Source organism: Panthera tigris, chromosome B2, assembly GCF_018350195.1.
Source record: "Panthera tigris isolate Pti1 chromosome B2, P.tigris_Pti1_mat1.1, whole genome shotgun sequence".
Lineage (NCBI taxonomy): Eukaryota > Metazoa > Chordata > Mammalia > Carnivora > Felidae > Panthera > Panthera tigris.
In genome coordinates this window covers 87217-104507 of record NC_056664.1, presented here as the reverse complement: position 1 = coordinate 104507, position 17291 = coordinate 87217, and the positions used below count along the sequence as shown (strand labels likewise).

Here is a 17291-nt window from a genome sequence, read left to right as displayed (position 1 = left end):
GTTCCGAAACCTGGCGGCTGGTTTGCAGGATTCCGACTGGATCCCTTGCCTCCCCCAGCGCTGGGTCGGCGTCGGAGGGGGCTCTGCGGCGGGGTGGCGCGCACCAGGCGCTCGGCCTCAACTAGGCCTCCTCGCCCCCAACGTGGCCTAAATTCGCCTCCGGAACCCGGAAGGCCCTTAGCAAGCACAGACTTAATGGGCGCTGTTTACAAAAATTAACTGCTGTTTTCGAAGCGCCTGCGACGAGTGAGGGGCCGTACACAGAATACCCTTGAACAGGACGGCGTTACTGTTCCCACTGGACAGAAGGGAACACCGAGTTTCCCAGAGCTCCGGTGCCCGGGCCCCGCTCAGGGCGGCTGTCTTCCTCCTCGGGGCTGGATGCGGGACACTCGAGTCCCTGAGACCCCGGTGGGGAGGGTCCGTGGCGGCTCCGGCGCGTGCGCCCAGGCTCCGCGCCAGCCGCCAACGTGTCTCCGCCCCTAAGGGCGCCGGAAGGTCAGGGTAGGGGTAAGAGGGTGGCTGGCGGGGTCCTAAACCTTAGCACCTGCCCGCCCCTGGCCCTCTCGCGGTGGGCCATTCAGACCTACGCGGCCTTGTTTCTCCACCTCCGTGTGCGCCCCCACCCCCACGCCAGGCAGTCTTCTCTCCCTTTCTGCCGCGGTGCCACTGGAAGCCCCTCTCTGGGGTGGAGGGGTGTTGGCCTCACCCTCTGAACAGGACGCGGGCCGGCCTGGGCTCTGGGTGTGGTCTCAGCACAGCCTGGACACTGCTGCCACCTGGTCTTGTGGTGGGTGTTGTGGAAGAAAGCGTGCGTAAAATGCTCCTTAAGTGTTTCCGTGCTACTGGTGTGTCCTCTCTCTGTCCCTGACCCTTGCCCCACTCAGAGGCCATTCTGTAGCCATAGAGGTCCCCTGCCGTGCTTCAAATTATATGATACCTTCCCTGCCCACTTAGAGACGCAGGAAGACCGTACTTATCTCTCTGAGCCACTTCTGTCTCCGTCCCTGCGCTTCAACCCCTCTGGCCTGAAACACTCTGCCCCTGCCCCTCACACAGCTGCCCTCTTCTTGTTAGCGGCTCAGTTGGCGTCTTAGACCGGCCTTCATTCTGTCACTGTCTTCATGCACGTGTCAGCATTGGAAAGCCTCTTACTCTCCTGTCGGTGTCTCTGCCCGCCCCGCTTGTGCGTCCCATGAGAGTGGACACGTTCCCTGCCTCCTTCCGGGCACCTGCCTGCCACTCAGCAAATGTATGTTGAATGAATGATCTCTGCTTGGGCGTTTCTGGAAGCTTTCTGAAGCTGTGTCAACCGGCCTGGCTGCAGTATTGGTCATGCACTTCAGCACACCATACCTTCTCAGGTCTGAGTTACAGCAGTGGAAATGCTGACTCCAGGCCTTGTTTTGTGGTTAGAGATGGATTTGTAGCAGCATAGGGTAGTACTATCCTCTCTGGCTGCTGCATGTTCAGACTTACTGGCCTCCCGCCTTTCTCGGAACACAGCCAAAATTCCTTCTTCCGGTTCTCTGGTCCGGTGCTCACACCAGATGGAGTCCAGTGCAGTAAATGCGGCTGATTAGATGTCTGACTTTGGAGTCCAGTCTCTGTTTGGCTCTACATGCCCTTGAATCCTACTCTCAGCTACTTTTGGTGTGACTTTGGAGAGTTGCTCAAACTCTATGTGCCACAGGCTCTTTCTCTGCAAAATAGAGATGGTAATTCACAGAGCTGCTGTGAGGGTTAAGTAAGATAATACATATTATACCCACTTCAAAGAGATGCTGGGAAGATTAAATAAGATAGTACATATAAAACTTCTGGAACGGTGAGTGTTGGGAGGCCAAAGGGTGTAGGGTGTAGTATAATTACTTCCATTTGAAATGAGAATCTTTTTTTTTTTTTTTTTTTTTTTTTTTAAGTAGGCTTTATACCCAGCACAGAGCCCAGTTCAGGGCTTGAACTCAAGACCCTGAGATTATGACCTGAGCTGAAATCAAGAGTCGGAAGTTTAACTGAAAGAGCCACCCATGTGCCCCTGAAATGAGAATCTTAAGCAACAGGATGTTGTAAGTATGTTCCTGGAGCAACCCAGGTTTAACCTCAGGAAGAACTAGGGGGTCCCCTCTAAAACTGACTTTGCACAGTATAAATATATTGAGTTAAAATGTGGCATCTGGAAATCTCAAGGCTTTAAGAATATTAGAGTGCTTGCAAAGAGGCCTCCAAACAAAAGTCCTTGAAAATATGAGGTTTCCATTGGTAAAGATGCAAAGCATTTGTCTGAATCTTTCATACGAAGGATGCCTTTGCATCAGGACCAGAATAAATGACTATCTTAAAAAGCTAGAAAAAGCTATCTAAAAAAGCTTAGAAAAAGTTAAAAGTTAGCTCTTTTAACCACGGGGATTTCATTTGCTTCCATCACCAAAATGCCACCATCTCACCAAGTAAAAGTATTCATGTAATCAATATTTTCAATAATAGCTTTTAGCACCCAGACTATATTCAAACTTCCTGATTTTCTCAAAGATGTCTTTTTACAATTAAGTTGTCTCAATCCCGATGCAAATAAGGGCCACACTATTAAGGAAAAAAATCCCAAACTTGGAAATGGGCAAAATGAAGACTGTGTATGCTTTCTGAGCAACACTGGAGCATTTTCCAACAGGCCCACAAAACAACGATCTAATTCTCTAGCACAGCCCTGTTGGACTTACCATGGCAGGATTTTTGGAGGACTCTCTATGGGCAGATGTTAGCTTATGGAAAGTGACGTAGATGCAAGTGATTCTTGGTCAGAAGCAATGCCAATGAATATTGTTCAGTAGAGATATAAAATACGTGCACTCAATGTGCACGTGTGCTCTGATTTTTGAAATGTCTTTGGAATAGTTCTTTTTTTACTGGTCCCCATGTCAATATAACTTTGATACATGCTCAGTTTATATTTGTATAGGACCATTGTTTTTAACTTTTTGAAAATTATCCTTTGACAATATATGGCATTTTATTATTATGTCTTTTAATGTTCTTTTTATCTATAACAATCCTTTAGTTTCACACTATTAATTTGTTGGAGAAACCAGTTTATTTTATTCTGTGTTTGAAGGAAGAAAATGATTTTTGCTTCCTAGTTCTGGTGTGCTCCATGCCAGGCTCCTGCAGCTGGCACCTCCCAAAGCACCAGAAACTTCCCTAACATCCAGTGTCTGCAATGCATGATGGTCAGCAAGACACAGCCACCAGCAGCTTCTTGGCACCCCGCTTGGGTGGCTTTATATTGGAGTGTTCCTGGTGTGAACGGCTTTCTCCTGCACCCAAGACGGTGGATTTCTGGGAAGTTCCAGCAACTTCTCCTGCAGCAGAACCTCTGTGACTATTGTGCCGTCCTGGGAAACACCACACAGACAAGCCTGGAGCCATCTTGGGAGACACCACCACAGACAAGGCTGGATCCCATCCCCTCTGTTTTCTGAGATTCTGCATCCACAAATATCCCATCTCCTGCTCCAGCATTTTCTACCTTTTCACTAACTCGTGAGCATAAACATATAATATCTCCTGTTAAGAGAAACATTCCTTGATATCTAAGTTTTTCAATCATTTTTCCTCAGCCAGCCCTTCTCTCATGTCTGTTCCTTATAACTTGAAAATCTTGTCTGTACCTGCTCTCTGCATTTCCTTTCCTCTCAGTCTGTTAAAAACTGAAATATACCATGTGTTCAAGAGTATACATAATACGTTATATGTTTTAAAGCGTTAATGGTAAGGTAATAAAGTAGGCTCTGGCATTCATCTCTCATTTAAGAAATCAGACATTCCCAGTACCTTTCACTGTGTGTCCCTAAGCAGTATTTCACTCGTGGTCTCCCCCAGACATAAGGATCAATCTGCACTTGTGTGATCATCATTCCTTGGTTTTTCTTTATGCTTCTTTTTTATACATGTTTGTAACTCTAAATAGTACCTTGTCTGGTTTTGCCTGTTTTTGAAGTTTCTGTACCTGGAAATCCCCCTGCACGTGTTCTTCTGTGACTTGTCTTTGTTTTTGAGATTCACCATCTTGATGCATTTAGGTTTGATGCCTTAATTTTCATAGCTGTGTAGTATTTCAGATATGAACAATTTGCATTTTTTTCTTCTTCATTCTACTGTTCCTGGAATTTGGTCTGTCCCCATCTTTTTGCTATTATGGTCAACACTGCTATAAACATTATCCCACATGTATCCTGGCACATGTACCCATGTGTCCATCAGTTTTGGACCTCTGCCCCATTCATGTATTCACACAATGGAATCCTATTCAATGAAAAACTAATCTCAGCGCAGTTCTCTGTGTACTTTTGGTAAGATCTCCAAGTACATTCCTAAGTGAAAGCAGCAAGATGAGGAACAGTGTATGGTAGGCTACCTTTGTATTAAAAAAGAGGATGGAACAAAGACTCCATTGATATTCTCATAAACTAGAAGATACGCGAGAAACTAAAGAAAGATGCTATGTGTCTGAGGACGAGAAGTGAACTGCACAAATGGTGGACAGGAGCAGGGGCAGGACACTTTCCTGTCCCTACTGAGGCAGTGAGTGTTCCTTACAGCAAATGAATAAGTAGGGGAGTGTCAGCAAAGTATGGAAGCCGCACTGTGCCACACGCAAGCGTCCCAGCTCAGCAAAGTACCAAACACAGCTGAACAGAGCCGGCCACGGAAGAACAGGGCTGTGTGTGATGCTGTTCACCCCTCCTCCATCCTCCTCACTCTTTTTGGACACAGTCCCTGTTTAAAAGTTTTTAAATGTTTATTTAGTGTTGAGAGAGAGAGACAGGCACAGAGCATGAGCAGAGGAGGGGCAGGGAGAAAGGAGACAGAATCTGAAGCAGGCTCCAGGCTCTGAGCTGTCAGCACAGAGCCTGACGTGGGGCTCCAACTCATGAACTGTGAGATCATGACCCGAGCTGAAGTCAGACGCTTAGCCGACTGAGCCACCCAGGAGCCCTGATACATCCTCCATTTTGAAATGCTTACTACGTACCCCCCCTAATCATCATGCACCTTTTTTGGGAATGAGAGTATTAATATGCTGCTGCAGACCCTTCCTGCATGAGAGCAGCCACAACTCACTCTGTGCGGGCCCCCAAAAGTGCAGCAGGAAGTCTTCATTAGGCTGCCCCCCAGGAGCTCTGCCTGCTGTCTTCCACGGGAAATGTGCACAGGACGTGTGTCCACTGGAAGAAGTGACCGCTGCTGGGCAGACTGCACTTCTGGGGTAAAGTTGTGTTTGGAGCTCTCTAAGCTGCTTCTTAAGGAGAGAAGGTAGCAGGACAGCAAAATGAACCCAGATGTCTTTTTTAAGCCAAACAGAAACAAGCACAAGGTGGTGAGCCAGAGCCTACCATCACTGGCAAAACCTCAACTGCTTATCCCAGAGCTGTTTTTTTTTTTTTTAATTTTTTAACGTTTTATTTATTTTTGAGAGAGAGACAGAGCATGAACGGGGGAGGGTCAGAGAGAGAGGGAGACACAGAATCCGAAACAGGCTCCAGGCTCTGAGCAGTCAGTACAGAGCCCGACGCGGGGCTTGAACTCACAGACCGCGAGATCGTGACCTGAGCCGAAGTCGGCCGCTCAACCGACGGAGCCACCCAGGTGCCCCAAAGAGCTGTGTTTTAAAAGGAGGCTTCACACTGGGGACAGAGCCTGGCTCGGAGCCCACCTCATCACCCTAAGATAACACCTGAGCTGAGGCAAGAGTCACTTAACCCATTGAGCCACCCAGATGCCCCTGTCCTGAAACACAAGTGGTGATGTCCCTCTGCCTGTCTCCATGAACCAGCAGCTTCCTTCTTCCCTCATACTCTCAAGAGATCTTTAGTTTTGCCTTTTATATCAGTAAAGCCCTTTATTTCATGTTATAATCTTTATCTATTAGGAGTTTAACACGTCTTTCCCAAACTGTGCTGGGAATTGTTATCATTTTGTTGGTATTGTGGTCACAGAGGTGTGTAGATTTTGAGTTGGCTGCCAAAACACTATTTTCCACTATAAACCCTATTATTTCTGGGGACGTTTTGCAACTTGTGAATTTCTTTCCCCCAGGGATACATATATAACATTAGGGCAGAAGTATCTGTAAAACTTTTTACTGTTTGTAGAATCATGTGACTACCTTGCTACTAAAATTTTTTAAGACAAATTTTAATAAAGTCTCCTGAAGTGGGGGGCACCTGGGTGACTCAGTCGGTTAGGCGTCCGACTTCAGCTCAGGTCACGATCTCACAGTTTGTGAGTTTGAGCCCCGCGTCAGGCTCTGTGCTGACAGCTCAGAGCCTGGAGCCTACTTCAGATTCTGTGTCTCCTTCTCTCTCTGACCCTCCCCCACTCACGCTCTGTCTCTCTCTGTCTCTCTCTCAAGAATAAATAAACATTAAAAAAAAATTTTTTTTTTAAATCTCCTGAAGGATACAGGGACCCCAATGGCAGCCTTGTTTTACAGCAGCTTGGGCACCTCCAAAGCTTTTTGTCACCAGGGTCCTGTTCAAATGTTGCTTGCTAGGAATTTGGTGCAGATTCATGGGATGTTTTACCTCTAATATCCAAAGAGGTTAGTCAGGTTAATCAGGAGGGTGGGGGCACTTTTCCTTTCTGATTGGAGGCTATAAGACTAACCATCTAGCCTGTCTACATTGTGCAACATCTCTGTGGGCTCTATCTGCATGGTTCCTAAGAAGGACACAGGGCCCTGGATATCATCCTCCCTCAAGGACTACCCAGCTTTAAACAGGTATGCAATGTGATCTTAGTGGGTTCTTCACGGGGGCTACTTCATGATCGTACCAGTAGCTCACATTGTGCTGAGGTTTATTTAATCCACTCTTGGCATATTACAGACTACTTTGAAACCCTGAGGAAGTAGGGCAAGAGGACATTGCATGACTAGTAACTAAAGGAGCGCTAACCCTGATGAGTAGTCTGTAGAAAAGCAGGTGTTAGGAACGTCCAAGGTTGCATCCCAAGTGTCAGAAAGGCAGCACCCACAGCAATGATATGAGGATCTGCAGGAATAAAGTTGTCCTCTGCTTGTGTGAGCTTCTCAGTCTGCTTTCCCTGGCCAGATGGGGTGGGGGCTGGGTTGTATAGTATCTCATCCACTCTAATTGAATGAAAAGGAGAATTCCCTTTTCACCTTTGGGTTCACAAATCAGTTTCTTTGTTTAAGTTTTTCTTTAAATTCTAGTTAGTTAACTCATAGTATAGTATTGGTTTCAAGAGTAGAGCCCAGGGGTTCATCACTTACATATAACACCTGGTGCTCCTCCCAGTAAGTGCCCTCCTTAATGTCCATCATCCATCTAGCCCATCCCCCACCCACCTCCCTCCATCGTCCCTCAGTTTGTTTTCCATCTTTAAGAATCTCTTATGGTATCTTTCCCTCTCCTTCCCCACCCTTCCCCTATGTTCATCAATTTTGTTTCTTAAATTCCACATAGTAAAATCACATGGTATTTGTCTTTCTATGCCTGACTTATTTCACTTAGCATAATACACTCTAGCTCCATCCATGTCACTGCAAATGGCAAGATTTCATTCTTTTTTATGGCTGAGTATATATGATTCCAGTGTGTGTGTGTGTGTGTGTGTGTGTGTACACACACACACACACACATACACACATACCTTCTTCAGTTGATTCATTAGTCAATGGACATTTGGGCTCTATTCATAACGTGACTATTGTTGGTAGTGCTGCTATAAACATTGGGGTGCATGTGCCCCTTCGAAGCAGGATATTTGCATCCCTTGGATAAATATCTAGTAGTGCAATTGCTGGGTTGTGGGGTAGTTCTATTTTTAGTTTTCCGACAAAACTCCATACTGTTTTCCAGAGCAGCCGCACCAGTTTGCATTCCCAACAGTGCAAGAGGTTCCCCTTTCTCTGCATCTTCACCAACATCCGTTGTTTCCTGAATTGTGAATTTTAGCCATTCTGACAGGTGTGGTGGTATCTCATTGTGGTTTTGATTTTTATTTCCCTGATGATGAGTGATGTTGAGCATCTTTTTATGTGTCTGATTGCCATCTGAATGTCTTCTTTGGAAAAGTGTCTGTTAAAGTCTTTTGCCCATTTCTTAACTGGATTATTTGTTGTTTTTTTTTGTTTTTGTTTTTTGTTTTTTTTGGTTATTAAGTTTAATAAGTTCTTTATAAATTTTGGATACTAACCTTTTATCTGATATGTCATGTGCAAATATCTTCTCCCATCTGTCATTTGTCTTTTAGTTTTGCTGATTGTTTCCTTCTCTGTGCAGAAGTTTTTATCTCGATAGTTCATTTTCGCTTTTGTTTCCCTTGTCTCTGGAGACATGTCTAGTTAGAATTGCTGCGGCCAAGGTCAAAGAGATTTTTGCTTGCTCTCTCTTCTAGGATTTTGATGGCTTCCTGTCTTATGTTTAGGTCTTTCATCCATTTTGAGTTTATTTTTGTGTATGGTGTAAGAAAGTGGTCCAGGTTCATTCTTCTGCTGTCCAGCTTTCCCAACACCGATTGCTGAAGAGACTGTCTTTATTCCATTGGATATTCTTGATCTAAGTGCCTGTTTTTGTGCCAGTACCATACTATCTTGATGAATACACCTTTGTAATACATCTTGAAGTCTGGAATTGTGATGCTTCCAGCTATGGTTTTCTTTTTCAAGATTGCTTTGGCTATTCGAGGTCTTTTCTGGTTCCATACAAATTTTAGGATTGTTTGTTTTAGCTCTGTGAAGAATGCTGGTTTTATCTTGATAGGAATTGCATTGAATATGTAGATTGCTTTGGGTAGTATAGATATTTTAACAGTATTTGTTCTTCCAATCCATGAGTCTGGAATGCTTTTCCATTTTTTTCTGTTTTCTTCAATTTCTTTCATAAATGCTTTGTAGTTTTGAGAGTACAGTCCTTTACATCTTTGGTTAGGTTTATTCCTAGGTATATTATGTTTTTTGGTGCAATTGTAAATGGATTGGTTCCTTGATTTCTCTTTCTGCTGCTTCATTATTGGTGTATAAAAATGCAACAGATTTCTGTATGTTGATTTTGTATCCTGTGACTTTACTGAATTCATGTATCAATTCTAGCAATTTTTTGATGGAGTCTTTTGGGTTTTCTACATAGAGTATCATGTCATCTGCAAATAGTGAATGTTTAACTTCTTCCTTGCTGGTTTGGATGCCTTTTATTTGTTTTTGTTGTCTGATTGCTGAGGCTAGACTTCCAACGCTATGTTGAACAACAGTAGTGAGAGTGGACATCCCTGTTGTGTTCCTGACCTTAGGGGGAAAGCTCTCAGTTTTTCCCCATTGAGGATGATATTAGCTGTGGGGTTTTTGTATATGGCTTTTATGATGTTGAGGCATGTTCCCTCCAATCCTCAAAGGTTTTTATTATGAATAGATGGTGTACTTTGTCAAATGCTTCTTCTGCATCTATTGAAAGGATCATGTAGTTCTTATACTTTCTTTTATTAATGTAGTGTATCACGTTGATTGATTGTGAATATTGAATCACTCTTGCAGCTCAGGGATAAATCCCACTTGATCATGGTGAATGATATTTTTAATGTACTGTTGGATTCAGTATGTTAGTATTTTATTGAGAATCTTTGCATCCATGTTCATCAGGGATATTGGCTTATAGTTATCTTTTTTAGTGGAGACTCTGTCTGGTTTTGGTATCAGGATAATGCTGACCTCAGAGAATGAAATTGGAAGTTTTCCTTCTTTTTCTATATTATGGAACAATTTGAGAAGAATAGGTATTAACTCTTCTTTAAGTGTTTGGTCGAATTCCCCTGTGAAGCTATGTGGTCCTGGACTTTGTTGGGAGATACTTGATGACTGATTAAATTTCTTTGCTGGTTATTGGTCTGTTCAAGTTTTCTGTTTCTCCCTGTTTCACTTTTGGTAGTTTATATGTTTCTAGGAATTTATCCATTTCTTCCAGCTTGCCCAATTTGTTGGCATATAGTTTTTCATAATATTCTCTTATAATTGTTTGTATGTCTGTGGTGTTGGTTGTGATCTCTCCTCTCTCACTTGTGATTTTACTTATTTGGGTCCTTTCTCTTTTCTTTTTGATAAGTCTGGTTAGGGGTGTATCAATTGCATTAATTCTTTCAAAAAAAATAGCTCCTAGTTTCATTGACCTATTCTACTGTTGTTTTTGTTTCTATATTGTTTATTTCTTCTCAAATCTTTATTATCCCCCTTCTGCTGACTTTAGGCGTTGTTTTTTCTTTTTCTAGCTATTTTAGGTGTAAGGTTAGGTTGTGTATTTGGGACCTTTCTTACTGCTTAAGATAGGCCTGAATTGCAATGTACTTTCCTCTGAGACGGACTTTGCTGCATCCCAAAGGTTTTGGGCTTTTGTGTTTTCATTTTAATTTACATCCATGCATTTTTAAATTTCTTAATTTCCTGGTTAACCCATTCATTATTTAGTAGGATGTTCTTTAACCTACATATATTTGTGGTCTTTCCAGATTATTTCTTGTGGTTGATTTCAAGTTTCACAGCACTGTAGTCAGAATATATGCATGGTATGACCTCAATCTTTTTTACTTGTTGAGGGCTGTTTTGTGTCCCAGTATGTGATCTATTCTGGAGAATGTCCCATGTGCACTCGAGAAGAATGTAAATTTTGCTGCTTTAGGATGAAATGTTCTGCATATATCTATTAAGTCCATTTAGTCCCATGTGTCACTCAAAACCATTGTTTCCTTACTGATTTTCCTTTTAGATGATCTGTCCACTGCTGTCAGTGGGGTGTTAAAGTCTCCTAGTATTATTGTACATTGTATATTGTATATTGTATATTGTAATATATATATATATATATATATATATATATATATATATATATATATATATGGATTTTTCCAAGTTGGGGGCATAAATATTTACAATTGTTAGATCTTCTTGATGGATAGATCCTTTTATGATTGTATAGTGTCCTTCTTGGGAAGGATACTTCTTTGTCTCTTTTTATGGTATTTGTTTTATTTTTATTTTTTAATATGAAATTTATTGTCAAATTGGTTTCCATACAACACCCAGTGCTTATCCCAACAGGTGCCCTCCTCAATGCCCATCACCCACTTTCCCCCCCTCCCACCCCTCATCAACCCTCAGTTTATTCTCAGTTTTTAAGTGTCTCTTATGGTTTGGCTCTCTCCCTCTCTAACTTTTTTTCCCCTTCCCCTCCCCTGTGGTCTTCTGTTAAGTTTCTCAGGATCCACATAAGAGTGAAACCATATGGTATCTGTCTTTCTCTCTATGACTTATTTCACTTAGCATAACACTCTCCAGTTCCATTCACGTTGCTACAAAAGGCCATATTTCATACTTTCTCATTGCCATGTAGTATTCCATTGTGTATATAAACCACAATTTCTTTATCCATTCATCAGTTGATGGACATTTAGGCTCTTTCCACAATTTGGCTATTGTTGAAAGTGCTGCTATAAACATTGGGGTACAGGTGCCCCTACGCATCAACACTCCTGTATCCCTTGGGTAAATTCCTAGCAGTGCTATTGCTGGGTCATAGGGTAGATCTATTTTTAATTTTTTGACGACTTCCACACTGTTTTCCAGAGTGGCTGCACCAGTTTGCATTCCCACCAACAGTGCAAGAGGGTTCCCGTTTCTCCACATCCTCTCCAGCATCTATATTCTCCTGATTTGTTCATTTTAGCCACTCTGGCATGAGATGGTAGCTCAGTGTAAATTTGATTAGTATTTCCCTGATGAGGAGTGACATTGAGCATTGTTTCATATGCCTGTTGGCCATCTGAATGTCTTCTTTGGAAAAGTATTCATGTTTTCTGCCCATTTCTTCACTGGATTATTTGTTTTTGGGTGTGGAGTTTGGTGAGTTCTTTATAGATTTTTGATACTAGCCCTTTGTCTGATATGTCATTTGCAAATATCTTTTCCCATTCCATTGGTTGCCTTTTAGTTTTGTTGATTGTTTCCTTTGCAGTGCAGAAACTTTTTATCTTCATGAGGTCCCAATGGTTCATTTTTGCTTTTAATTCCCTTGCCTTTGGAGATGTGTCAAGTAAGAAATTGCTGCAGCTGAGGTCAGAGAGGTTTTTTCCTGCTTTCTCCTCTAGGGTTTTGATGGTTTCCTGTCTCACATTCAGGTCCTTTATCCATTTCGAGTTTATTTTTGTGAATGGTGTAAGAAAATGATCTAGCTTCATTCTTCTGCATGTTGCTGTCCAGTTCTCCCAGTACCATTTGTTAAAGAGACTGTCTTTTTTTCCATTGGATATTCTTTCCTGCTTTGTCAAAGATTAGTTGGCCATACTTTTGTGGGTCTAGTTCTGGGGTTTCTATTCTATTCCAATTGGTCTATGTGTCTGTTTTTGTGCCAATACCATGCTGTCTTGATGATTACAGCTTTGTAGTCGAGGCTAAAGTCTGGGATTGTGATGCCTCCTGCTTTGGTCTTCTTCTTCAAAATTACTTTGGCTACTCGGGGCCTTTTGTGGTTCCATACAAATTTTAGGATTGCTTATTCTAGCTTCAAGAAGAATGCTAGTACAGTTTTGATTGGGATTGCATTGAATGTGTAGATAGTTTTAGGTAGTATTGACATTTTAACAATATTTATTCTTCCGATCCATGAGCATGGAATGTTTTTCCATTTCTGGTATTTGTTTTAAAATTCATTTTGTGCGATATAAGTATTGCTACTCCAGCTTTCTTTTGACTTAATTTGCATGACGTATTTCTCCACCTTCTCACTTTCAGTCTGCAGGTGTCTTTAGGTCTAAACTGAGTCTGTTGTAGGCAGCATATAGATGGATCTTGATTTTTTATCCACTCTGTCACCTATGTCTTTTTTTAAATTTAAATTTAAATTCCAGTTAGTTAATATGCAATGTAATATTAGTTTTACGTGTACAATTTAGTGATTCATCACCTAAATACAACATCCGTGTCCTCCTTAATACCCTTATCATAACACGTGTCCTCCTTAATACGCTTCACCTCTGTTTTTTGATTGGAGTGTTTAGTCCATTTACATTCAAAGCAATTATTGATAGATATGTATTTATTGCCATTTTATTATTACTTTTGTTTTTGCTTCTGAATTTTTCTCTGATTCTTTCTTTCTTTTATGTTTTGCTTTCTTTAGTGATGTATTTGGATTTCTTTCTCTTCATTTTTTGCATGTTTATTAGTGGTTTTTGATTTGTAGTTACCATTAGGTTTGTATATAACATCTGCATATAGCAGTCTATATTACATTGATGATTGTTTAAGTTCGAATCCATTCTTTATTCCTCTCCTCCCCAGGTTTTAGGTATGTGGTGTCATACTTTACATTCTCTTATTTTGTGAGTTTCTTGGCTGATTTTTTAAATAGAAATATTCATTTTACTGCTTTTGTGTTTCCTACTGTTGTGTTATGACTTTTGGTTTTTCCACTCAAAGAGTCCATCTTCAAATTTCTTGCATACTGGTTTAGTGGTCACTAAATTAGTGGTTTTTGTTTGGTAAACTCTTGATCTCTCCCATTCTGAATGACAGACTTGTTGGACAAAAGATTCTTGGTTACAGTTTTTTCCCATTCAGCACGTTGAATACATCCTGCTATTCCCTTCTGGCCTGCCAAGTTTCTGTGTAGAGATCTGCTGCTAACCTGATGTTTTCTTTTGTAAGTTAGGGACTTCTTTTGTCTTGCTGCTTTTAGGACTTTTTTATCACTATATTTTGCCAGTTTAAGCAAAATATGTTTTGCTGTGGGTCTGCTTTTGTTGGTTTTGATGGACATTCGATGTGCCTCCTGGGTCTTATGTCTGTTTCCTTCTCCAGATTAAAGAAGTTTTTAGATATTATTTCCTGAAATAAATATTCTGCCCATCCCCCCTTCTCTCTCTTCTTCTTCTGGGACTCCTATGGTATGAATGTTATTATGTTGGATTGAGTCACTGAGGTCCCTAAATCTATTCACGTTTTGCATAATTATTTTTTTCCTCTCTTTTCCTCAGCTTGATTACTTTTCATTACTCTGTCTCCTAGGTCATTAAGTCATTCCTTTTCTTCTTCTTTGCTGCTGTTCATTCCATCAGGTGTGTTTCTCATTTTGTTTATTGAGCCCTTTATCTCTGCTATGTTGGTCCTTATCTCTGTGTTAAGGGACTCACTCATATTCTTCACTCTTTTCTCAAGCCCAGTGAGTATCCTTATGATCATTGCTTTACATTTTCTATCAAGCAGGTTTCTTAGATCTGTTTTGCCTAGATCTCTGGCTGTGGCTTGTTCCTTTCTTTCATTTGGGGTAAATTTCTCCCTCACCCTGTGTGGTTTGCCTCTCTCTGTCTGTTCATGTGTATGAACTCACTAAGCTGTGTCTCCTGCTTTTGGAAGTAGTGACTCAGTGAGGAAGAGGTCCTGGAGTGCCTGCAGTGCAGTGTCTCTGTTCACCATGACCTGGAGAGCTTTGGTCTCTATCCCATGGTGTTGCTCCTGCCCCGCTGTTACCCCAAGAGTAACACACTTTTCCTTTCTGCCTATTGTGGGCTGTGCTTCCTGTCTGTGGTGTGAGTGGGACCCAGGCAGGCCAGCCCTGAGGGGATGTGCTCACTAGAGATCTTATATTGGGCCACGAATCCTATGCTGGATCCCCTGAAGTGCTGGGTGGCTGGAGGCTGCACACCAGGGTGGCTGGGGGCAGGCAGCTGGGCACAGTGTGGTGGCTGAGAGTGGCCCTCCACTCAGCTGTGTTTCTGACATCTGGGCCTTACACTTGATGGTGCCTGGGGGTGCATGACTGAATGTGGCTCTGGGGCTGGGTGGGCTACATGCACTGCTTTAGCAACATTTTCCCATAGCCCTGGACAAAGGTGAATAGTGTCTGTGTATCCCTGCCTCCCCCAGGTAGTCCTGTGTTAATGCGGGGGGGGGGGGGGCGGTGGGAAGGGAGAGGAAAATGGCACCTGCCAGCTTCCTTGATTTTAGAGAAATCAGTACTAGCAGATATGTCTCTTGTTTGCCCCTGACATTCTGTAAACTGCTCTTTGCATATTGTCTCTCTGTGCAGGCTGCTGTCTCTTCTAGGGCGATGACCCAGCTATCACTCACCCTCCAGGCTTGCCTGGTGATGAGTCAGCTGACTTTTAAAGCTCCAGGATCCAAGTCCCACTGGCTTTAAAAACTCAGCCTGTCTGGTTTTTAAAGCCAAACATTATGGGGACTAGTTTTCCCCATATGAGCTTCCTCCTGCAAGGACCAGTTTCTCTGCCCTCCTCGTGTGCACAAGGCCCTCCATCTGCCTCCATCTCCGACCTTCCAAAACCTTCAGGTGCAGCTTCTTCTCTAATTTAGTTGTGGACTTTGTTCTGTCAGTGTTTGCATTGTGCTCTGATTTATTGACTTGGGTGTGCATGATACCTCGCTGTAAACGTGGGATGGGGTTACCTCAGGGTCCTCCTACTCTGCCATCTTCCCAAGCTCCCCAGAGTGGACTTGTGATCCAGGGTGGTCATATCCAGAGACCACTCATACCAGCTTTCATGATTTAGATTATGACAGTTGGGTCTTTGGAGCTGATGATATAGAGATGAGATTTTGAACTTGAGTTGATGATGTAAGGGCTTGAGACTTTTAGGAATGTTAGGATGGGGTGAATATATTTTGCATATGGAGTGGACATAAATTTTGGGGAGCCAGAGGGTAGAGTGTGGTAGGTTGAATAATGGGCTTCAAAGGTATCAATGTCCTAATCCCCAGAACCCGTGACTGTTCTCTTTGATGACAAAAAGGACTTTGTGGATGTGATTAAGTCAATGATCTGAAGATGAGGAGAATGGCCTGGATTGTCCAGGTGGGCCCTGGATGCAACCACAAGCATCATTGTACGAAGAATGAAATTTGACTGGGGAAGAGAAGACTTGAGTGGTGTGAGCATGGGAGGAGCCATAAGCTGAGGGACACAGGTAGCCCTTGGACTCTGAAAAAGGTAAAGAAATGGATGCTCCCCTCAGAATCTCTGGAAGGAAGCAGCTCTACTGACATCTTGCTGTCAGTCCTATAAGACTCATTGTTATGGCTTTAAAGTTAACTGCAACACAGAATGGATGTTCATTACACACATCCAGGGATGCAGATGTATGAAATGTGCATCCCTAAAGCACATTTCATGGGAAATATTAGCCAAGGACACATACAGTAAATTCATAACAGATGTGTAGCTCCCTGTAAGTTGCATTCTGACCCTGTCACATATGTGTCATCAAAGATATTAGTGACTATTCAGATAAGCTCTCAACATCAAGATGGTGATGTTAGAGAATCTAGTATAAATGGAATTTCACAGATTCTAAATTAGGAATGATTTTTTTTAAAATTTATAATGTTTCTGTTTTTCTTTTTTGGAGAGAGCCTGAGGGAGGGATGGGGGAGAGAGCAGGAGACACCGAATCTGGGGCAAGCTCCAGGCTCTGAGCTGTCAGGACAGAACCTGACGCAGGGCTCAATCTCATGGGCTGCAAGATCATGACCTGATGGGAAGTCGGACGCTTAACTGACTAAGCAACCCAAGCGCCCCAGGAATGATAGTTTATTGGCAAAAAAAAAGATAAATTAAAGATAGCGTAGAGGATGTCAACTTTTCATTGAAATATTCTTCACACATTTGTTGTATTAGTTTTAGGCATACTTTGTAGTCATTCCATATGTCTATAAATTATGTTTTACTTCAGCACAAGTGTAGCTATCCTGTGAAAGCATGCAACAATATTATTACAGAATTGACTCTATTCCATTGGCTGTCTCTTGTATCCCTAGGACTCATTCGTTCCATAGCTGGAAGCAGTTGTCTCTCTCTCAAAGGTGTCAATTCTTTATCTAACCTAAATACTCTGGTGGTAAACACAATTACTTGCTCAGCATGTGTAAGTTGGCAGTCTATTTTTCTGTGGACATTGTTTAAAACATTACAAATGATGTCATTATGTTAATAAATTCTGTTTCATTCTTCACTCAAAAAAAAGGAGAAGGAAAAGATTTCTTTGTGTCCCAGGCCCTGTCACTAAGACCCTTCCCATTGTGGAGAACAGGCGGAGTTTCCCAGAGCACCTTCGGTCCCTCAGCTGAGCGGCCAGGGCCTTCAACATTGCACGAATTCCCATGGTATCCAGCAGAGAGAGCTCAAGCACCACAGACCCGGAGGGGCGGGCTCCTCTGCCTAGGCAGTGATGGCCAGCAGAGGGCGCACCATCGGCTTTTCTGACCCAGGGCA

The 17291-nt window shown here is 42.5% G+C and overlaps 1 long non-coding RNA gene across 5 annotated transcripts in view; it reads left to right on the top strand.

Annotated features, from left to right (window-relative positions):
- The first annotated feature begins 2030 nt into the window (after positions 1-2030).
- The window catches only part of LOC122238480, a 45033-nt gene continuing 29772 nt past the window's right edge, over positions 2031-17291 (top strand). For 3 of the 5 annotated variants that reach the window (XR_006217402.1, XR_006217403.1, XR_006217400.1), the window contains exons 1-3: positions 2031-2069; positions 3138-3540; positions 15093-16010. This is a non-coding gene — a long non-coding RNA (uncharacterized LOC122238480). Of the gene's footprint in view, positions 2070-3137; positions 3541-7948; positions 7992-15092; positions 16011-17291 lie in introns of those variants that run through there. The other 2 variants (XR_006217401.1, XR_006217404.1) reach the window with 2 other exon arrangements.